Source organism: Amblyomma americanum, chromosome 3 (genome assembly GCF_052857255.1).
Source record: "Amblyomma americanum isolate KBUSLIRL-KWMA chromosome 3, ASM5285725v1, whole genome shotgun sequence".
NCBI classification, from domain to species: Eukaryota; Metazoa; Arthropoda; class Arachnida; order Ixodida; family Ixodidae; genus Amblyomma; species Amblyomma americanum.
Window position 1 is genome coordinate 36,771,321 of NC_135499.1, and position 24,577 is coordinate 36,795,897.

At 48.7% G+C, this 24,577-nt stretch overlaps 1 pseudogene; it reads left to right on the forward strand.

Annotated features, from left to right (window-relative positions):
- The first annotated feature begins 8,563 nt into the window (after positions 1-8,563).
- Positions 8,564-13,606, forward strand: LOC144123681 (uncharacterized; annotated as a pseudogene).
- Positions 13,607-24,577: the final 10,971 nt, after the last annotated feature.

A 24,577-nucleotide genomic window follows, 5' to 3' on the forward strand; every position in this document is an offset into this window, starting at 1 on the left:
TGCAAAAGCTGTGCGATAGAGTTGGTAAGTTGTTGTGTTGTGTTTTATGGCACATAGGCAACTAAGGCCATCATGCGCCGAGCATGAGTGAGAGGAAAAGTTTTCTGCTGAATTTTATAGAAATCTGAAAAACCATACATGGTGTTCAGGGCCTCAAAAGTTACTACTACCTAGTGAACACATTGGATAGAAATGGGTGCTAGTAAAAGCTTTTAAGAGGGTTGGGTAGTCTCAGCAGCTATCTTTGGCTGGGCAAGGATCTCGAGGCTTCCAACGAATTAAATAAAAGACTCAGCCTTTTTCTAAGGGTGAGAAAATGGCTGAGGTTTATTAAAATTCAAACAGACCAGTCAGTAAAAAATTGTTTAAGAAATTCCATTTCTCTAAAAAAGCTAAAAACACATGACATATCAATTGCATTATCTCCTAAAGTAGTGTAGAATGAAGAATGTGTTCGTTATGAAATTCCATAAAGTACTTTGTCCTTTGTTTTTCCAGTTTCACACGAGAATAAAATATGGTTAACTGTAAGTTTATCTCCACATTTTTCGCAAACAGATTTATGTTGTTTTGTCAGTACGAAATTGTGTGGGAGGTGTGTGTGTGTCCTATACGAAGACGGCAGATAATCATTTCCTTGAAATGTTCCTTGTGGGTGCAGGACTTCTATTCACCTAAAACTGGTTTCACCATGTGCAGTTTATTATTTACTTCGTTGTTGCATGTGGACTGGCATTCCTTCCTTATGTTACGATGAACTAAGTTACTGCAATCTTTAAAGGTATATTTACCTTTTTTTATTGTCACGAGATGGAGCAGCGCATAAGTATGCTCTCTCGCCGCCTTTTAATTCCGAATGACTCTGTACCCAGTAGAGTTTTATGTTTTGTCCTTGAACTGTGGCTCTTGCTATGTTGTGTATGATACCACCAAGTATAGGAGTGATAGCATTTCTAGGGTGGAGATGAGTAAGTAAACTTAAGGAGTCTAAGTAATACTGTTTGAGAGATTCTCGTTTACTATTTCTTCAATGGCTACACAGACTGCATAACATTCAACAGTGAAGGCAGATGTTAGCCTTACTATTTGATTGTAGTTCCCTTGTACCACTGCACTTCCAACATAAACATCTGTTTTTGAGCCATCTGTATGAAAAGCTATGCAAGTACCGTATTTTTTCCTCGAGTGCAAGAAATTCTTTCATTGTATGTTGTTGTGGAGTTTGTTTTTTGCGGAACTGTGTAAGAGTGAAATCAATTTTCAGGGAAATTGCACCATGGCAGTAGTAGATCTCATCTTCCAGCAATGCCAGGTAATGTGTCCAGTACGCCGAGGTTTTGGCACATCTCTTAAAAATGCAAGAGCAGTGGCCTGGTGCTTTGCGGCCTGTTGTTAAACAGTGTTTTAGATGGACACTTTGTGACTATTTCATGACAGGCGTGCTTAGGTAGTGAACGAATTTTTAGAATGTATGAACATGTGAGCACCGTTCTGTCTGCAAGTGATGGCTTGTTAGCTTCTACATAAAGGCTGTTTATGGGCGACGTCCTGTATGCACCAGTGGAAAAACGCAAACCTAAATTACGTACTGGGACCATTTGTTTAAGGTACGACGGTACCGCTGACCCATACATAATACATCCATAATCCAGGGTAAAGCGTACTACGAAATGGTAAACTTGTAAGAGACATGCCTTATCGGCCCCCCAGCGTTTTTGCAACAGCACTTTGAGTATGTTCAGGGATCGAGAGGCTTTCTTTTTCAATGCGTTTATGTGAGGCAGGAAAGTGAGCTTTGTCAAATTTTATGCCTAGAAATTTGTTTATTTTTCACGGGTAAATCTATTTCATTCAGGTGTAGGGTGGGCTCTATCTCTATGCCTCATCTGAGCGAGAAAAGAATGGCCGGCGATTTCTGTGGAGAAAAACGGAAGCCACTTCTGTCTGCCCAAGTGGCCAGTCTATTGTTTGTCTTTCACATGTTGATGTGTTGGAGGATGTGCAAGCTATCTGGAAATCGCCTACATAGAATATATAACGGACCTTGGAATTACTTTCCTAAGAAAATTCATTTTTACAATAGAGGTGTGCTTAAAATGCACCCCTGAGGTACTCCTCTTCCTGAATAAATTGCGTCGAAAGGGTAGAGCCTAGACAGAAATTAAATGAACGGTTAGACAAAAAGTCTTTAAGGCATTTCAACATCCTGCCATTGATGCCCAGTTCAACCAGGTCCTGAATAATCCCAAATCTCCACATTGTGTCATATGCCTTCTCCAAATTAAAAATACAGCAAGGCAGTGCTGTTTGTGTATGAAAGCTTCTCGGACAGTATTTCCAAGACGAACCAGGTGATCGGTAGTGGAACACACCTTTTTAAAACCACAGAGGTGGGCAACCTCAAGAGGTCGACCTCAACCTTAAAATGACCTCAGACTTATGTCGTGCGGTGAGGTCAGCGACGGCTCGAAATTTTGTAAGTGAGGTCAGCAAATCAGACCTTAGCCTCACACTTGAGGTTGAGTGAGGTCGTTCGTTGAGGTCGAGACTTTTTTCAGTTGCCGCGACTTACTCCGACGAGTGCCGCTTCTAAAGTGGAGTTTGAGTGCACCACCGCAGTATTCATACAATGACGCTGGCGTTCAGTTTCCCCTGTCTGCACAACCGGATGCCGTAGTCCGCTCTTAGCCAGCCTTTGGTGCGGCACTGTAATGTCCGCTAAGCCCTAGCTTACAGGAGGAGGCACCCCTCTCGTCTTCCTGGAAGGAGTGCTGCTATCACGGCTCACCACTCTTCCTCCCGCTTCTCCGTTGGCATAGCAGTCGTAGCTGCCTGCCGGTCGGCTCAAACTCCCGGGAGTGCGCAAAGCACATAACTCACGTTGACCCGTGGTAGCTCTGGCTGATGCCGCAAACAAATAAGTTCAGTCCAACATGCAATGAATCCGTCACCGCGTGGATGGCCGAAAGCAAGACTGCTTGGTTTTTGTGATGCTCGTTGCTGGCGCTGACGTCGCTTGCCTTGGAATCGAGTAAGGGGGATCGGGCTGTACATTACACAGCGACTTAACAGAAACTGGAGCAATCGGCACAGGTGAGAGAATGGATGGGATTCAGGCGGTTCCTAACAAGGACATCTGCTGATCTGATGATGAAATCACGAAGCCAGAAAACCCTGTATAACATCATCGAGGCTTTTGATCGGTGTCTTCCCCTTTCGAATCTCGCACTACTTCTGTATATTCCCGTTCCATAATGCAAGCAGATGCAAATACAATTTCATTTTATATCCTTCCAAATAAGGTTTCTTTAGCATCCTGTTCCTTGTTTTTCCTTGGAAAATCAAATGTTATGCTGACACCGCAGCACAGGGCGAACGTACCAGCATAGCGGTGTTATTGCACCAAAAAATGCAAAACTATGCAAGGCGAGGTCTGTTTGGGTCTGAAAGGCTGGGGCACGGCCAGGCGACGCAGGCCAAGAACTCGCAGCCGACGACCATGGCTGACGCGCGGGATGCCGATGATACCCCGCAAGCTCCACCAAATGTTGCGTGGTGGCCAGCCGAAGAAAGAGACGCGATGATCGATGGCAGTGAGGTGAATTTAATGGCTGCTGGCGGAGCACGAGCGCTCCTGCTCTCACCACTGCATAATTCGTTGTCTTCTTCGTCACAATATCATCATCGCCAACATCTCGAGGGTCAACGGCGGGTCGTTTCATGATCGTTGCGGTAGTCGTACATGAGAGCTCGCGTGTTTACCTACTGGAAAATCCCAGTGTCATTAATGTGGACCAGGTTGTGGGCACTCATTGTAATGCTTCATGCGCGCATGTGTAGCAAGGTGGGATCCATATGGACCTTAAAAGGGGGGCAGGTGGGGACCTGGTATGACGTCACAGTACATCGTTGTCACGTGACCTGGTATGAGGTCGCACTCATATGTCATCACTAATTATGTTATTACACTAGTGGAGCAAACTTAATCAACAAAGTACCTCCGACATACTCATGGTAACCGCGTAAGGGACACCCCTACCCGTAGGCCATAAACTCACCAAGGGTTCATCCCAGATTATAAGCTCCTAATTCGTGCACATAAATAGAATCTGTATGCACCTTAATAAATAATTACAGAAAGCTTAGTGCCGCTATTGTCATCACAATAAAACCATCATCATTTTGGCTTTCCTGTCTCAACAGATTCTCAAAATTGTTTTTCACTGAACAAATTGTTAATCGCTTTTCGTTTTTGTTTTCTGAGGTCGAGCAGCCGACCTCAAATTTGAGGTTGAGTGCAGTCGCCAGTGGCCTCAGGAAAAGTGAGGTGAGGGCATCTCAGGAGACCTCACCTGATGAGGTTGAGTGAGGTCGACAAATTTTTGTAGCGATCGCTACATTACAGTAGCATTTCGAGCCTTCAGCGTGGCGGCACCGCCACCCTGTGGCTGCGCCGCCACGTTGTCACGTTGTTGGTCACGTAGTGCGGAGCAGCTGCTGGCGGCGCACCGGCGAAACCGAGCTAGGGTGAACCGAGTTGCAACAGCTGCGCGCATGCGCCGTGTCAAGTGGGACGAAGATGAAGGAACGCCCAGCGAAACGGAGCGGCGAAGGACTGACTTTGCAACACAACTGAGCAAGTTCCACCCGGCCAGCTGTAGCTATCGCGTCACTCCAGGTTTAACCAGAGCTAAACCACCGCCAATTTTTTTTTTATGTTGAGGTGAGGTCGAGATTTTTAGGTCAAATGCCCACCTCTGATCGAGAAGCTCACGGTCTTCTAACACGAAGGTTAATGATAATAATAATAATTGGTTTTTGGGGAATGGAATAGCGCAGTATCTGTCTCCTATCGTTGGACAACTGAACCGGGCCCGTAATGGAGGGGATAAAGGAGGGAGTGAAAGGAAGAATGAGGTGCCGTAGTGGAGGGCTCCGGAATAATTTCGACCACCTGGGGATCTTTAACGTGCATTGACATCGCACAGCACACGGGCGCCTTAGCGTTGTGCTTCCATAAAAACGCAGCCGCCGAGGTCGGGTTCGAACCTGGGAGCTCCGGGCCAGTAGCCGAGCGCGAAGATTATTCTGATATGCAATACACTTTCAAAGGATTTCGCTAGACAGCTGGTGAGGGCTATCGCCCTATAGCTGCTAGCAATGTTATGTGGTTTTCCGGGTTTTAAAAATGGAACAATAATGGCCTTCTTCCAGGCTTCAGGCATTCTCTCCGATACCCGAACTTAGCTAAAAAAATTTCAAAGTGCCTCTACAGGTAGTTCAGAGAGATGGGCTAGCATTTGATAATGTACTTTATCAGGGCCGTTTGCAGTCTGCTTGCCGGCAGACAGGACTTTGTGAATTTCCTGAACTGTAAGTAGGTTTTAAGATTACCGCAGCGGTGGCCAAGTGGTTGAGCATCCGCCTCGCATGCTGGAGGTGCGGGGTTCGATCCCCAGTGCCGCCGGATACCAACCGGTGATACATGGGTACAAGCTTTCCCCTGGTCTGGTGCTCGGCTTATTTAGGGTGAAATGCTTGGGAAATGGACCTTTGACCCCACCTTGAGAAGTCGAAAGTACCTTGTGCCATGGAGCGCTCTTTGGCCATAGACGCCCATGCGCCATAAAAATCCATAATCGTCAAATTATAAGATTCATTTGTACCGTGACTTGTCGGCAATCTGTTTTCCAGTTGTGTTTTTGTATTTTAGGAATGAGTGCATAGTGAGATGAACTGTAGACTGCATGCAAAAAAGTACTTCTTTGACGGCATTGAACTTTTTACTGACACATTTCTGCCACGAGGATTTCTCAGCATTTCTTCGAATGAATCGAGCTCTGGCCTTGGTCCTCTTAAAGGGACCCAGAAAGGGGGTCTCAGTAAAGGTGCGATATGTCTGGGATGTTAAAAGACGACGGTTCATAATTATCCTCCAGCAAGAATTATTTAATGCGTTTTGTGGAAGCTGAGTTATATGCAGATAAAATTTGAACTTCCGCGTCTCCGAGCCTTTCCCTCTCCTCTCGCACGCCAGAACGGCGACGCTTATCGCCTGGCCCCGCTCACTCGGCCCCTCCCTTACCTCCTCCGGCTGCGGCGCGCGTGACGTCTGAAAGAATTTGATAACTCCCCGGCTGCTGACGTCATTTGCACGAAGTGACGTCGTATGCCAGGTTTTCGCGCGAAAGCCCGCCACCGCGAGGTGCGAAAGCGGGAATTTTAAAAAAAATGTTTTGTAAATTTCCCGCTCGCTTTTGAGGTCTTGTACGCGGCGTGGACGCTCGGTGGTCTGTACTCTACATAGCGCAAGCATTTTAAAAATCAAGCTCAAACACCCCTTTCTGTAGCCCTTTAAAGGTGAGCAAGTTCTCCGTAGTGGGATATCTATGGAGAGTGCCCCAGGCTTTACTTTGCTGTTTTTTTTTGTCAATGTGGACTCTTGTGTCCACCATACTTTGCGTTCCTTCTCTTCGAGTTCTCTTTGTCACGGATTTCCCCGGAGAACACTCGGACCGAAAGAGTGGACTAGGCGACAGGTGTACCCACACACAAGCACATTTAATCACCCTACGTGACACACACACTGGCACACAAAACTAACAAAGCTAACCAACACACAAAGACTATAAATACACACGACGCGGGATCACTGCTACAAGCGTCTACTATTAGCGTCCTACTGTTAGCGGTCGGCGTTCGTGCTCACGGTTGGTTCGGTGCGGCTGCGGCGTTGTATGGATCCAGTAGCCGGCGTCGATGCGGCTTTTGACGTGCTTGGGCTGGCGTCGCTGGTTTCGCCGTACAAGCGCCCGTGGAGGTTATGCTGTTGTTGGCGTTGGGGGCACCACCCGGATGGGTGGCAACAGCGCTGGAGACACCCCTGGCCGTAGCAGGTGGTAGCGTCCTCCGTTGACTCCCCAGAACGGGCTCAGGCACGGCAGGAAGTCCACGATGCGAAGCCGTAGAACGCGAGCTCACCGGAGCAGTAGCCGGCGTCGCTCTCTTCCAGCCGATGTGTCCCTGACCCGCCGGAGCTTCCGCTTCTCTGCTGCTTCTCTGCTGTTCCCCCCCGTGCCACGTCTGTCTGTCTGTGGTTGCCAGGAAGAAAGAAAAGGAAAGTGCACAGGCCTGCTCACTGGCTCAAGCCGAGCCACAATCGCTACCACGTGCAGATAGTAGGAGATATGAAAGATGGGATAGAAAGACACGATAGTAAAGACGCGCTAAAGACAAGGCCGATCCCGGAGGTAGTGCAATACCGCGCCAACCGGTGGCGGGAGTGAAGCATCCTTCAAACTCTCCGCCACATTTCCAAAAATAAGTCCAATTGGACCCGTAACAGATACTCTACGGGGTCCGGACATTCGCATCCCCCGTGCCACGCTCTCCCTCGCCCTTTTATAGCCTCGGTGTTAGTCCACGTATGCCTTGTCGTCTTCTTCTCTTCTCCACCAATGATCTTTCTCCACCTCACCGAATGCTTCTCCACCAATCATCTTTCTCCACCTCATCGAATGCTTCTTCCTCTTCTTTATTCTTCGGTTAATCCACTTCGTCTTCTTCACACCTCTTTCCTTTAAAATTTAATTTAGGGTCCTAAATATATGTGACACCGAGGCTTTACTTTGCTGTTTGTTTGTTTTTTGCCAATGTGCACTCTTGTGTCCACCATACTTTGCGTTTCTTCTGTACGAGATCTGTTTGTGACGTAGCTAGTGTAGCGAGCAATATTATGCATGTAGTAAATTTTCATTAATTTTATTTATGCTGAGGTTTTGACAAAAATTCTTTTTATAGTGTGGCACTTGCTGTAACAAGTGACCAGTAGGCCTCTCGTCGTCTACTCTAATCATCCCCACAAAACCATGGCGCTGGAAAATTCACCTCGCCGACTGGTCACTTTAATAATTGGTTTTGGGGGAAAGAAAATGGCGCAGTATCTGTCTCATATATCGTTGGACACCCGAACCGCGCCGTAAGGGAAGGGATAAAGGAGGGAGTGAAAGAAGAAAGTAAGAAAGAGGTACCGTAGTGGAGGGCTCCGGAATAATTTCGACCTCCTGGGGATCTTTAACGTGCACTGACATCGCACAGCACACGGGCGCCTTAGCGTTTTTCCTCCATAAAAAAACGCTAAGGCGCCCGTGCATGCTTTGCTAAGCGTTATTGGGCCGAAGTCATACAGCCTCTTGAAATCTTTGACTGCACCAAACAAGCCGTCGGAAAAGACGTTCAAGGAACTTCACCCCGAGAGTGTCGGTGACCGGAGCGCGAGCAAATTTTTACAGAAGATGTCAGCTGCAACATGAAAGTATCGCACAGTACGTAGGCGAGCTCAGAAAAAACACTCAGACTTGTGAATTCGGCACCTTTTTGGACGAATCGCTTCGTGACAGGTTTGTGTGCGGTTTATTCCGCACCGACATTCAGCGATACTTATTTTCGGAAGACAAAACGCTGACATTCCAAAAAGTCGTTGAGCGCGCACTTGCTTTGGAAGACGCTCAGAAAAAATGTTCAGGAAGCGCACGCTACAGAAGCTGTCGACGAGTTTCACAAAATGAGCGCTGAAGGCTCAGCCCAAAGAAAGCATTCTTTCGGGTGTTATCCCTGCGGCTCTGACAAGCATTTTTCCCGCGCTTGTCCGCATATCGCAGATAAGTGCACGAACTGCGGCAAGAAAGGCCACGTTCAACGTGCCTGCCGTGGTCCCAAGCAGGAGCCAACGAGTTCAAGGAAGTGGATACACGGGAAACGTCCAGATGCTGTCTCCGAAAACCCGTTGTCCCATTACCGTCGATGTCGAAATTCAAGGTGATACGGAGTTAGACACAGGCGCTACGCTGTCTGTAATATCAAGGCAACAGTTCAAGAGACTTAGGCCGCCTTTAAAACTCCACCCGACGGAACCTCGACTGAAAACATACACAGGAGAAGTTGTCCAGCCCTGCGGCGTCTTCAAAGCAGCCGTAAGGTACAAAGATCAAGCCGATGACCTTCTGTTGTACGTCATAGACTACGGCGGACCAGCTCTTCTAAGACGCGAGAGGCTCGAAGCTTAATTTGTGCTTGGACGGGGACGAAATCTGCAGTTTGCACAAGCTAGGCAACGATTCACACCTTGACGCAAGCCAAGATAGCTACGGCGCGCGACTGAAAGTACTCCTAGACAAATATAGCACCATTTTTGACGATACCTTTGGCAAAATAGAAGGTGAGCAAGCTTCTTTATTTCTTAAGGAAAAACGTCCAACGTTTCTCAAAGCTAGAAACGTGCCTTTCGCACTACGTTCAGCAGAGGAGGAAGAGCTGCGAAAGCTAGAGGAGATGGGCGTCATTACGGAAGATTATACTAGCGAGTTTGCATCACCTATCGTGCCGGTTGTTAAAAGGGACGGACAATACGTGTGTGAGGGGACAAGACGACTGTGAACCCTGTTTTACACACAGAGCAGTACCCTCTCCCTAGGCTTGATGAGATACTATGTGCACCTGCAGGAGGGCGGTACTTTTCGAAGCTGGATCTAAACAGAGCCTATGTCGGAGGGCTCTAAAAAGCTCCTCGCGTTGAATGCGCATAAAGGGCTGTTTGCTGTAAACAGGCTACCCTTCGGAGTCGCCTCAGCATCTTCGTTGTTTCAGCGTATTATGGATAACCTTTTGAAGGGACTGTCAGGACTAATATGCTATCTAGACGACATTCTTGTGACAGGAGCTACTGCCGAAGATAACCTAAGAAATCTTGAAGCTGTTGAAGCAGAAAGAGCCCCGGCGCCTACTAACGTGGCACAGCTGCGCTCCCTACTTGGTCTCATTAACTACTATGGCAAGTTTGCGCCGCAACTGGCAACGCTTGCAAGACCCTTCTACAGATTGTTACAGTAGGACGTCTCCTGGTCCTGGGACCGAAAATGCAAGGACTCGTTTCAAGCCATCAAAGCAGTGTTGTTATCAGCCAAAGTGCTTGCGCACTACGACCCGGCACTACCGCTGCAACTGTCGTGCGATGCGTCTGCGTACGGTCTCGGCGCCGTGTTATCGCATGTTATGAAACACAACTCGGTGAGACTAATTGCTTACGCTTCCAGGACTCTATCAAAGGCAGAAGAGAACTATAGCCGGATTGAAAAGGAGGCGCTTGCCTTAATTTTTGGCATCAAGAAATTTCATTTCTATATTTATGGTCGGCAATTTACGTTAATCGCTGACCATAAGCCCCTACAAACAATTCTTGGCCCGAAGAGCGGCATCCCAGCAATAGCTGCCACAAGACTACAACGGTGGGCTGTAACGCTTTCAGCTTACAAGTATAACCTTGACTACCGAAAGTCAGCCGACAACGTTGACGCGGATTGTTTTCCGCGACTTCCGTTATGAACAATGGGTGGTGAGGACAACACGAGTGAGACATCTTATGCGCTTCGCTTGGCATCTCGTCCTGTGACAAGCAAAGAGATCGCGCGCCACACAGCTCGTGATCCTGTTCTCAGCCTAGTCCTGAATTTCACCAAGAAAGGGTGGCCTTCGCATATTGATAAATTCCTGAAACCCTACTTTGACAGACGCAGTGAACTGACTGTCCACGAAGGATGCCTGATGCATGGAATGCGAGTGGTCGTGCCACCAGAGCTACAACATCCTGTTTTGGAGAAGCTACACCAGAGACTTCCAGGTATCGTACGAAGCAAGGAACTCGCCCGAAGCTACGTATGGTGGCCATCCGTGGACAAAGACCTCGAAAATCAAGCGATACACTGCATGCTATGCCTGCAGCAGTGCAACATGCCACAAAAGGCGTCATTGCACCCGTGGTCGTGGCCTACGCGTCCATGGTGACGTGTCCATATTGACTTTGCGGGTCCGTTCCGTAATCATATGCTGCTAGTGGCTGTAGACGCACATTCAAAATGGCCGGAGGTGTACGTCATGACATGTGCGTCCGCGCAAGCAACCATAGCAAGATTACGCGATTTGTTCGCTCGATACGGCGCGCCGGAGACAGTTGTAAGTGATAACGGCGCACAGTTCACATCGTCAGAGCTCAAAGCGTTCATGAAAGAGCACGCCGTTCGGCAAGTTTTCACTTGTGCCTATCACCCAAACAGCAATGGACTGGCTGAAAGCTTTGTGCCGACGGTAAAGAGCGCCTTACGCAAAGGCCCGGCAACAGAAAGCCTTGAAGAAACATTATGTAAATTCCTGACGGCATATCGGAACACACCGCATGCGACGACACTTGAGACACCGTCTAATTATCTTTTCCTCGGTCGGCAGCTGCGCACTCATTTGGGCGCTTTAAAGCCCGCCCTGTCGCATACAGTCAGTGCAAGCCAGTTCCAGCAAACGACGCTGCGAATTGCTGATCATGCTGTTTGTCAAGTGGATAAACAGGTTCTGGTGCACAATTTCTGGAGCGGACCAAGGAGGCTCAACGCAACTACCTTGCAGCGCACCGGGCCAGTGTCGTACGAGGCCAAGGTGCAGACACCCAACGGATCCTGCACGTGGAGGCGGCACAATTACGACCATTTGCTGCGACGACGGCGTCCCCATTTGCGGTGGGGGAGGAGATACCGACACCTGTTATCCAGAACTTTCAGACTGTCCGCCACCATCAACCGCTGGCTCCGCAACAAGCCCTGCACCCGTGGTCAGCGGAAACAGCCCTGCGAGGCGGTGCCGTCAACGAGTCAGGAAGCCGCCTGACCGATACCAGCCACCGTGACTCTCCAAATTGCGATGGAGGAAGTGATGCGTGCCGCCGCAGTGTTACCGGCGTGATAAGTGACGCGCCAAGTGACGTCAACAGTGGCTCTACAAAACGCGAGCACCTGCATGAGCGCAGCCTGAAAAAAGCATCCGAGCTGTCGCCCAGTACAGTACTACGCAGCCTTCTTATCGCTTCTTCCTTGCCGGGACACGCGAACGCCGCACTAATGGTTAATGGTTATGCGAAAGCTAAATCGAGGAAGCTGATTTTTGCTGAGCTTGGGCAACAATATATGGCTTTTCCCGTATTTAAGAGACGGACATTACTTGAGAGAATAAGCCACTGCCAATTTTTGTTATGTACGCATCGACGCTAACGGCAACTGCCTCAAGTTTTGTGTTAAGTTTGATTTCTTGAGCAGGGACGGCGCTTTGAATGACAACTGCGACGCCTCCCGAGAGTCTATTTGCCGGCTCGCGATCGCGTCGAAAAGGCATGTGTTTTAAGATATTCACATGTTGTGGGCCATTTCTGGTATCCCGAAGACACAAAGCTAGAGGCAACATTGACCCAAAAATATGTGTTATGTCACTGTAATTCCTCAGCAGTGCTCTACAGTTCCATAGAGCCACAAAGGTCATATGTTTGTGTTTTCTGGGTAATCATGAAACGGAAGGAATTTAGTTTTCTGGGCCCGTTATCGGGGCTCTGTCCTTTTTTCACTCGAGAGATCTGTTCCACCGCTGCAAAGCAGGCGGAGTGAGAGTTACATCCAGAGGTGGTGGGGGACCGCGAAGCAGCGAATGTGTTAGTTTTAGGCCTTTCCCGGCAGGGGGAAATCCTGCGGGGCGCCGACGCGTGGGCCGGAGCTCCCTGCTTTGGCGATGGCAGAACAGTTTGGGGTGAGTGGCAGTGCCGGGGACACGAAAGAACAGCACACGACAAAACAGCATGCGATGAAACAGCGCAGGGAAGAAACAGCGCAGCAACAAAATAGCGCAGGGAAAAAAGAGCATGGCGACAAAACAGCATGCGTCAAAACGGAACGCCGGACAAAACGGCGCAGCGACAGAACGGCACAGCGACAAAACAGCACGACGACAGAAAAGCGCAGCGCAGTGCGGTGCAGCGCTGAAGAGGCTGCTGCAGTGGTCGAGTGCTCCAAGGCAGCGCAGCGGAAAGCGTGGCTGTTTGTAGCTTTTTATTTTAAGCGAGAAAATAATAAAATGAGTTGCATCCGACTGTAAAAGGCGAGCTCGTCCCTTAAACTACGGTTGCAGTAAGCGCCTTGTCCGTGTTCCTTCTTTGTTCGTCCTGCCTACTCCTGCGCCTTGTATCGTCGAGTCATGCACCAACTCGCCCAGCAGTCGATTTTTCTGAACTTTGACGATGAGCCTAAACAATAGTGTAATGATCCATTTGAGACAGGTGAAGGCTTGATGTGATGAATTGCCCGTATTCCGTTCAAAGGCAGTGCGCTTTCTAACCGTCGAGTCAGTCAAACTTTTTTTCTTGAATAAGTTCTTCTGGCATCCAGAGGGCTACGGCAGACTTTATAGTTTTCTCCGTCCTGTAAGTAGCTCATAAGGAGTCAGTACCTGTCCTCTCTATGGCCTCTAAATACTGGTTCTTGCTGCGCAGCACCTTCGTCTGCTGCAAAAGGAGGTGTAAAATGGCCATCTCGTTCGGTTCTACTTTTTTCCGCCCATGGGCACAATCAAACCACGGCCGCTGGATCTCCCGTGGCCAAACTCACGAAAAGCACAACTCCGATTCGCTCACAGAATGCGGCACGATCTCTTGGGGCGGCTTTCACTCTCCTTGTTATCAGAACGCAAATTGTGCTTCCTGGCAGGAGGGCAGAGCAGTACTGTTGGCCTGGTGGAACACTAGCCAGTCTGCTTGTGCTCGGATCTGAAGCGGCACCTGCATTTCACAGTGCTTCTCGCAGCTGCGGGGTGGGGAGCGTGGCTGCAGTGCTCTTTTGTCCGCATCTCCCGTTATCCTGATGCTCCGGCTACGTGGCCGCTTCATTTTCGTTTTTCTGTGACCGTGCCCTTGAGCATATATCTGCATTGCCGAAACTGGCAGCCTCCAATCCCAGTGCAGTGGGGAGCTGGTTCTGTGTATGTTCGCAGCCGGCGGCGAAATGTACTGCAATGAAGAGCAGGTACAGGGCAACGCCGGAATCAGACGCGGGGACGCAGCATTAAAAATTATTTCTTCCCTTAAAAAAAAGTGTTCCGGAAATAAAAGCAATGAATCGTGCTGTCCTACGCACCAACTTCCATATTTTGACGAACACCTCACTGCGAAAATGAGGCCTGAATATGGCGCAAGAAGCAAATTTTCTCAAATTTAGAATTTCTAATCTGACACGACTTATGTTTCCTGATGTTTGAAACAATTTTCTCGGCTTCTTTGCATTTTGAACAATCTGAGAAAATACTTGGAATGACTACTGTGGCATGATAAATTTTTCTAAATATTTCAAAATCCCACTGTTGTGTACCTTTCACGCACGGCTCGCAAAACAGCTGGAATAATGTTTGTCATAGTAGCGCAATAAACCATGACCTTTTTCGCAGGAATCGAAGGGTGCATCACGATCTTCTGGAATTCTCTTGATGTTCTTGAATTACTCAATACCTTTATTGCTAATTATTATGAATTATAATTATAAAATAATATTAAGACAAGCGGAATTTAACAATTACGCCTATGACAGAATTTCGCACAATGCTTTACTAAAATATCCGTCTACGTACGCTGCTGATTTACTGATGAATTTCTATACGTCCCAAAGTGACATTGTGGGCTACGAGACACGCCAAACGACGGCGCTCATTCTTAATTAGTTTGTCGCCGTTGTGTGGCCTAGTGGGCAGGTGTATCGGGAAAGGCAAGACGGGTTTCCACAAATAGACTAGTGGTACTAGTAAGTAGATTTATAAACAAGAATGGGCATGAACCCGTCAATCGGCACCAACTCGGCCACTATCAGTGAAGCGTGCAAATAAAAGAGAGAGAGAGAGCGGAATCAAGAAAAATGAGGATGTAAAGAATAAATGCGTGTCAAACCCACGGCATGCTTCAGGACTGCGGCGAGAAACCAACACGACGGCTAATAGAAGTAGGAGCTTGTAGAAAACATTTATTTCGCGAGAAGCTCGCACTGTAGAGGTTTACGACTCGTAAGCAAACCGGCAGCCTAGCATAATATCTATTAAAGGCGTCGTTGAGTAGTTTGCCAGGACTCCTTGCAGGCCCTCAGCGATGTTAGCATAGGCTGCCCTTTGGGGAACTGCAATCCCACGTCTAGCCTCCGCCTGCTTTTGCTACGTTAGGGACTGCTCCTGCGTCAGGGCCGCAATGAGGCGGTAGGGGTCTGGGTGTCGGAAACCTAGCGATTGCTGCAGGCGGTTGTGTCATGCTTCAGCAGACCATCCAGCACGGGGTCGTGGCAGCTACAAAGTGGGCGCAAACGGGCTGTCCTTCCGCGTTCGATTTCGTCCACATGGGACAGCTACGTATGTCCGCCAAAATAGTCAAAAACTTCTGACTCTTGGTGGTCCAGGACTTGCACATGGTCCTGAAGCTCTTCGTAGCCTGGAAAATTTGGAAGCCCATTATTAATTAAAACGAAAACAAATGCACACCCTACAACTGCACTTACGGGAGACATTCCCTTCACTTATTTTTACCATTGTTCTAAATGCTTCGCCTTAAGCACATTTTTAAGCGTATGAAGGCAGAACTGCATTCTTTCACATATGCAAAGTCGGCGTTTTAGCGAAAATTTTCGGGCGTCGAACGCGTGTGCATTGGAGGTAGGAGGTAATTACCTTAACTTCTTAACAAATACTTGAAAGAAACATGGGCTGCAAGAGCCCAACTCACCTTTGGCAACATCTTCCGCTCTCAGGAAACTCAACGCTGGAAGTAGCTGCACTGCTTCACGGAAGTAGGAGTCGGTAGCGTTCTTTCGGATAAGGCCGATCTCTCGGACCTTCCTTCGGACAGACTGCTTGCTCGAAATCTGTGAGCAAACTCATTAGGGACCGAGCCGGCTCGAGTTCCAGCATTTTCTTGAGCACCCGTGTATAGGTTGCTGTCGTTTTCCTCTTTAGCAGACAATACACTATTCGCAGCACCCTGCCAGACTGCAGAGCGTGAATTGTGTACAGCTGATAAAACACAGCTGGCGCCACTGAAAATGTTCCATCCGCGAACCAGTGTGGACAGGAGGCCAGGTTTTCAAGGTTTTCCTTCGTTCCAAGAAGAATGAGTCTCTCTGGGTCTCCCGGTCCACCATCGAAGAGCAGAAAATTGTCACCTCTGGCCAACTGCACGAGTTCTCTATCTAATACGATGTCTGCGATGGACCGAGGCGTGGACGGCAGCGCCTTGGAAATCCTCCGTTGCCTTTGATTCGTCCTCGTCATCGATGCTATTGAAGGCAGTGCTGACCTCTGAAATTCTGCAGTGCATAAAAAGAGATGGCAGAAATGATGAATACGCGACGTTGTATTTCTTTTTGTCTGCATTCAAAAGTAGATCAGAAAAACAGCATTGCATTATACTCGTACCTGAGGAATATTGGAATTCAAGCCGCACGTTCCTTATATGCCGAAAACCCCGCTTCCTAAAAATAATTCGATGTCGGATCAAGAACATAAAAGTAGTGCATAAAATTAAGAGAAGGGCAATTAAAAATACATGTTAGCCAGTTTTTGCAGTGCATAAAATGGTTATTAAAAAAACTTCAGTCAGGTAGAGGCTCGGTGCGGTAGCTATCCCTCTCCTTACGGTTGAAACAAAACTTCTAATTAGCACATTGCCGCAGCTGCTAATACGGGTTTTCTCTCAAACGTTTTTGGAATCCACACTTCTTGAAACGGCGGTCTTGTTGAAGGACTTTTCCGCTAGCAATCTGTGGGCATGTTCAGGTGAAGGTGGTATCCTATACGCTTAAAGGGCGTTATGAACAGTTAGGTGAAGTAAATACTCTGCCCCGGAATTGCAAATATGTCGTATAGGTCAGGCCGGAGGAGCGTATCACATAATTATCTTCAATGGCCCCTTAGAAGAATCTAAATACAAGGCAAACACTATCTTTATTAGTGCTATATCACCTTTTCACATTTGCTCATCTCACCTGATGTCTACGCCGACCCAAAATAAAATATTTCCAGAGCTTTGCGACGGCTTTCAACATTGTGAACAGAGATTCAGTACAACTCCACAAGTGAAGGAATCCAGGACCAGGATGGGGATGATACCCCGCATCTCACACCAAATGTTAAGTGGCGACCAGCCGAATAATAAGCGGCGATGAACGATGGCAGTGAGGTGATTTTAATGGCCGCTCGCCTATAACGTGACTTTTCCGTTCCCGCACCACTGCCAGCTTCGTCGTCTTCGTGACAATATTGCCGCTTTGCACAGTTTTTCCACAGTGCCGCGAGGTATGCCTTAACGAGGTTTTACTGTACCTGTGAGTACTAACGTTGCTGAATTTGATGCGTCTCAACGTGAAATCTGAACCGATTCATACACCTCCTGCAGTAATGCCCATGATCCAACTATAAAATTGAAGCTCTGATCTATTGCTATGCGATACATTCAGAACAGGTGCTGCCCTTGATGGTCTCGCAGATAACTTTCACCGCAATGGCAACAAAGGCATCAAAGGTTGCCTCCAAACTATAGCTCTCCACCATTCGTGGCATGTTTTCCGCTGCTCTACTATCTTTCTCCACAGTGGCCCACTCATAACTCACCTCAGTTCTGACTGCGGGGCCAATCCAGCAAACAAGTCTTACGCAGTACTGTTCGGATGGACCTTATCGCCATGCAACTGCTCTAATTACACCCTACCACTTTCGCTCGGCCCCATGGCGACATTCCTAACAGAGGTGGGGGAAGGAGGAAGTTGGAGCACCATGAAAGCCAAATGTACAACAAGGACGTAGTGCAGTGGCCTCGCTCAAAGCTCTTGCCCTGAGCTCAACAATGCCACATCTATTAAGATACGGAAGATGATGTTAAGCCATCTATGCCCTAACCAACCCAAAATTCTTACCACTGTCAAGTAGATGACTTCGATTCTCTTCGGCAATACATCCAGCTCATTACTGTTCACAGCTATGGTAAATTGTCATTTTTACCTCTCAGATTTTCTCATCAAGAGGCACAAGGGCAATTGGTTAACTGTCTGGTTCTTGGGACCAAGTGACATTAAGCAATCACTACAAGCACTGGACAAACACTCCCTGAAGGGGCCACTGAAAATCTTGCACCAAAGTTGCAAATTATACTGTTTGAAAGGGCACTACTTTTTTTATTTATTTGTACATTATTTGTACTTCAAAGGGCCACAAGGGAGTATTACATGAGGGGTGGGCTGACATGTATTAGAACCTCCTGTCACAGAATTTTTTCAGAAAAGGCAAACTGAGGAGTTAAAAAGATAACAGCGCGGAAAACGGGGACTTCAAGGATAGAAAACACAGGACAAGCGCTTGTCCTGTGTTTTGTACCCTTGAAGTCCCCGTTTTCCGCGCTGTTAGTTTTTTAAATATGTATCACCAACTCGCCCGCCTTGCTATCGTGTAGAAGAGCTAAACTATTCATCCACATCCTTGAGGTTTTTTTGCTCCCATAATTCCTACTGCACTAGAAGCCGTGTGTTGGTGCTTGAAACTGAATGCCACACACCCATATGCATGCAGCAGACATCCTTTACCAGCATAGCACCACGTAAGATCATGTCAATGCCTCATTTGGGGACAAGGGGTGCAAGCACACAGAACAGTAGGAACAAAACGCAAACACTAATGTGTGAGCCACTCCTGTGCTCTGTCTTTTGGGCTGTATGTCTCAAGATGAACAACCCCTTCCCCATTTTCCTCAAAAAGTGAAACTACAACGAACATCTACTGTTAACTTGTGAAAACAAAATGACAAACATAGAAGGAAGAACAAAAACATGTCTCGTCCTTGTGTTTCTTTGTATTCTTCAATTGCGAGAACTACTTCCTAAACTATTTCCTAGCGTGCCCTGCCGTTGCCTATTTCGTCCGGACCTGCCGTGGCTGCGACTCTGCGCCACGGGTTGGGGAAACGTGTTGCGTACTTGAATAACGCCTGCGTGTAGCTTGCACAGAAGCTCGCCTTCCCGGCCGGCTGGACGTAGAGTGACCCCATATCTTGTCGCCAGAACGTGGGGCGAACTAGGCAATTGAGCAGTGACCTTTGTTGGAGCAAACGACTACCGTCTCCCTAACAAAGGATGGCAGCCGACAGGAGTGACTTGCAGTCTTTGTTTATGCTGTCAGAGCCAGCGGCACATAACCAGGGCTCCCTACTTGACGCGCCGTTGGAAGGGTTTGAATTAGTGAATCTTGGGCGTTCCACGCGGAATATCCGAGTAACATCCCCTGACGCATTGGCAGGGCTTAGGCCTGGCATGGGGGGCTCCACATCGGGCGCCTCGCCGCTCCGCGGCGCGAACAATGAGGCACCTAGGCCTCATCATTCGACGCCATCAGCGGCTGCGCCTAAATCCGGGGGCGTTAGTCCGCAATCATCCGAGGTGCTTGTGGAGTTCGCTGACCTTTCCGCGAACTCGTTGATCTTGTGTTCGCAAGAAAGGACGCTCCCGTGGGGTCGGAAGTCCCTAACAAAGGGGCCCGTCCCGTTCCTGCCTCCCCTTCTTGCGGCGGACGTCCTTGTTTTCTCCGCGCCGTCACGGGCATAGCCCGTCTTAAGAGGCCTGAAGCCGACGAGGTTTCGAGGGCGCACGTGATACGGCTGAGTATTAGCCGAGTGACCGGAAACCCACTATTCCTGTAACGACTGTCTACTTCCCTTAACGACTGTGTTCTCTTTGTTGCTGTGAACAACCTGAGTCATCGCCTCGTCGGCACATGTTTCTAGCGTCTGTGGTGCCGTGGGTGGCGTGGGGAACGGAAGTCGCATTTGTGTTGTTTGTCTATTTGATTGCAACCTCTCCTTTCCCAAATGTTTAATCAGTACTTTTTCCCCAATCTCTGATCAGTGGGCGGACCTTGTTTTCCTTTCCCTAACCACTGATTGGCGAGATGGGTCGTTTGTTATCTTATTGGTTGCTGTCCCCGCTAGGGGCGGAGACAGAGGGTTTAAAACCAAGCGCTCTGGGTTGAGCGGGGGCTGAATTCGTCTGATCCACGATTTAGTCATGTAAATAGTTTTCTCCTTGCTTTGCTTCTTCTAGTTTTTTTACCTATGTTGTAAATAAATAGTTAACCTTCTCCTTTCCTTGAGTAATGTGAATGTTTGCGAGTAGAACCACCGGGTCATCAAGAAACCCCGATTTCATCTTCAAGTAGTTTCCTCTCATCGCCACCAGAAAGGGGATCTCAACTGTGCTCTTGCAGAATGCATGATGCAGAGCCTAGCGGGTATTTTGCAAAACAATTTTGCAAGCCCCGGCCCAGTCACCACGTGTTAGGATAGACTTGCCTACCTACACGGGGTACCACGACACTACGGGAGCAAATGAGTACCTCGACCGTCAGCTGCATTATTAGCAAGTGACAGGAATCGCAGACGCCGAAATGCTCGCGCGTGTTGTGCCTGCTTCTTTGACGGAGCAAGCGGCCCGCTGGTACCGACTAGCCGGCAACCGAGCGAGGACAATGGAGGAGTTTTGCGCAAGCTTCCGCGACGAATTCCTTCCCGCCAACTATGAGTGGCGTTTGAGGACAGAGCTGGAGCTCCGAACCCAGCACCCCGACGAGTCTCTGTTAGAGTACGTCCGAGCGATGGACGAACTTTATCGCCTCGCTGACCCTCGCGCCACGAACACGGAGAAAGTTGAGCGTGTCACGAGACAAGCGCACCCGACTTTCACGGCCTACCTGAGTGGAGTCAGGTTCAGAGATTTGGATGAGCTGGCAGCTGAGGCGAAGCGCATTCAGGGAGACATCCTGTCTGCGCGAGCGTATCGGCCGCCCCCACCCGCATCGCTGTCACTTGAGCCGCGCTGCGCGTGGAATGGCAGCTCAGCGCACAGTCCATCTAGAGCTGAAGCGTCAGCAGTTTGCTGACGAGCGTGTCCCAAGGGGTTGGGAGTTGTCCGACCGCGCTTTGGACCCATTCACCTACGCGTTGCGTACAGCACACGCTGCCGCAGAGCGGAACGAACCGAGGCGAGATCGCGAGGCCGACACGCGGCTCCCACCCTCCGCGCCGCGAGTTCGAGATGACCGACCGGAACGGGGCGACCAGCGCCTATCCCGTCGGGGCCCGGGCAACCGTTGCTACCGGTGCGACCAGCCGGGGCACTTCGCCCGCGAGTGTGGCCGCCCTCCCGCCCGTGACCAAACACGGTCGGGAAGCGGCCAAATCCGCCGGTGATCGACCTTCGATCCCGCGCGGCGTACACAGAAAACCCTGGTTTGCTAGCGCCTTTGGCATGTCGCGTAGGAAGTTCTGTTGACCTGTCAGCGCCGTTCATTGAGCTGACGATAGCTCGAAAGAAATTCACCGCGTTACTAGATACAGGAGCAAGCGCTTCTTTGTTCGGTGACGAGGTGTTAAACCATCTCCGCGAGAACAAAATCCGGCTGAGAGAGTGCGATACCACTTTTCGCCTCGCGAGCGGCACAGCGCAATCAAGCGGTGCAGCTAGGATAGTGGTTCGCTGCGAAAGACGCGTGCGGCGACAACGCTTCGTTCATCCATGGAAAGTGAGAGTAGCGCAAAACGGGACAAAGGGACAGAGAAAGACAGACACAACACAGGCGCTAACTTCCGACTGAAAGGAACCAGGGCGGCCAAGACGAACGTAATCCGTGAGGGGAAACAGGCGCATGCGCCCAGAAAGATAATGAAAAACAGGTGAATGAGGATCTACGGATGTGCACGATTCAGCGTTTCTTTAAGAAGGCCAGCTCTCTTTTGGACAGGGAGATAGACGGCTTGCTTACACATTTATCGTCCAAGGCAGCGATACGAGCTGCTTCAATAATCTCTCGCGTTAACTGATCCCGGTGTCTGGCAACGATCGAGCACTTGTCCAGAAATGGCACACAACCACACTCCTTGCAGTGTAAAGCCAGATTACTGCCAGTAAAAGTTCTCAAGTTATTTTTGTGTTCGCGAAGTCTCTCATTCAAGCACCGACCTGACTGACCAACATACCGCTTGCCGCAAGAGAGAGGGATGTCATAAACAATGCCTTCAGTACATTTCACGAATTTCTTCCTGTGGTTAATGGTGCACTGCAGCTTTTGGGGACGTTTATCAGCGGGCAAAGTTTTTTTGGAAAGCGCACTAAGTTTTTCAGGGGCAGAAAAAACGACACGAACATTAGCTTTTGTCCCAATTTTCTTGAGATTGTGGGACAGGCAATGAATGTAAGGAATAACGGCAATTTTGTCTTTTTTTTCTTTCTGAAGGCACGGACGGCAGTTGACCTTCCTGGCGCTTCTTCTTTAGTATGCCTTCGGCGACAGAAACACAAATATCAGCTGGGTAGCCTGCTTGATGGAACCTTGCGAGTTGAGCGTGAAAGCTCTCGCTGATGAGGTGGGGGCATGACTTTTCCAGAGCATTCTTCAAGCATAAATTAATAATGCCCCTTTTAACGAGTTTAGAATGGGCAGATATATAGGGGAGTAGAGGTTTGTTTGCCCGAGGTGCATAGCTCCAACACAGGTGGTTGTCCAGGAATTTAAAACGGATATCAAGAAAGCGAATCTCGTTGTCGGTTGGCATTTCGTTAGTCAATAGCAGCGGTGAAAAACACTCTTGTACCTTAGCTAAAATACCGGATGCAACTTGCTCTAAGCACGATGGCGTACACTCAACAAGGAAAAAGAAATCGTCAACAAAACGAAAGATCTTGACGACATGAGGGCTGGTAAGCCTCTCTTGGAGGCTCCTGTCAAGATGTGCCAGATACAGGTCACTAAGTACAGGGGCTAGACAAGACCCAATGCATATTCCCTGTTTCTGAATGTGAGCAGCGCCTTGCCAGTTTATGAAAGTGGAGCGGAGATAAAAGTGTAGCAATTCTAAAAAACCACTGACGGATAAACCGGATTCATTCTGAAATGACACAGCGCCGAAATGATGGATCGAATCTTCGACAATTGTGAGCAGGTTATGATGGGGCAAGGAGTAATAAAGATCTTTCACATCAATTGAGAAACCAAGAAGGCTCTTGTCAGAAAGCGATTTCACAGCACTTAACACTTCCTCTGAACTACGTACTAGAAATGGGTCATCTATCGTCAACATGTTTAGTTTTTCTTTTAGAAACACAGCGATTGACTTTTGCCAAGTGTCCTGTTCGGAAACGATTACCCTTAAGGGAACGCCAGCCTTATGCGTTTTTGCGCTGAAAAACACTTCTAGGAAGAGGCGCTTACTACTTTCAATGCTGCTGGCTAGTCTTTCGAGATTAAGCTTGAGACAAAGTTTTTTTGCTTGAACCTTAAGTTTGGGAAGTGAAACACTTCTTCCACATTTAAACACTTCTGTTATGGCATGATTGGCTTTTTCATTGAATACACCGTGGGGAAAGACAGCAAACCCGCCCTCTTTGTCAGAGGGGATGACGCAAAGCGACTGTTCGGCTAGGTAGGACACGACACGATCCACACGAACTTTTGAAGGACGAGGCTTACAGTACTGTAGGACGTCTACGCCATCGGAGGTGCACCGGCCAGAGTCCTCTTTGTCGGCTAGGCGTGACACACGTCGCACCATGGAAAGTAGCTCATGCGGAGTCTTCGAAGTCTCCCTTGCAAACTTGGGTCCAAGGGACAACAACCGGTTGACGTCCTCAGGAAGGGTGACTCCTTCGGAGACGTATACGCTGTTGCATTTTCTCGACCCCTTAGGTGGGCAGAGGGATCGAAGGGATCGGAGTTGAAGTTGCCACAGGGCTTCAGTTGTTTGGTCCGCTAGAAGCAGATACGCTCGCAGCTGACGTTTAGCGGCGTTTGGTTCCAGTGCCTGTTGGAGTTGCACGGCTAAGTGCTCCCTCAGAAGACGTACATAACGATGACATTCAGATTTTACAATCTTGCATATTCTGCGGGAGTGCCCAGTGGAGGGGTTGAGACCATTGAAGAGAAGTCTGACGTCGTCGGGTAGAATCCCGAAGCGGAGGCAAAAGGCTGCAGCACGTGCTTTGCACACAGTGGCAGCAATAACGGACACGGTCGCACATGGGCCTTGGGAAACACGTAGAAAGACGCCCGAAGAACTAGAAACGTAATTCACAAGGGTAGAAACTTGGGCGAGTCGGTAACGGTGATCCATGGAAAGTGAGAGTAGCGCAAAACGGGACAAAGGGACAGAGAAAGACAGACACAACACAGGCGCTAACTTCCGACTGAAAGGAACCAGGGCGGCCAAGACGAACGTAATCCGTGAGGGGAAACAGGCGCATGCGCCCAGAAAGATAATGAAAAACAGGTGAATGAGGATCTACGGATGTGCACGATTCAGCGTTTTTTTAAGAAGGCCAGCTCTCTTTTGGACAGGGAGATAGACGGCTTGCTTACACATTTATCGTCCAAGGCAGCGATACGAGCTGCTTCAATATTCTCTCGCGTTAACTGATCCCGGTGTCTGGCAACGATCGAGCACTTGTCCAGAAATGGCACACAACCACACTCCTTGCAGTGTAAAGCCAGATTACTGCCAGTAAAAGTTCTCAAGTTATTTTTGTGTTCGCGAAGTCTCTCATTCAAGCACCGACCTGACTGACCAACATACCGCTTGCCGCAAGAGAGAGGGATGTCATAAACAATGCCTTCAGTACATTTCACGAATTTCTTTCTGTGGTTAATGGTGCACTGCAGC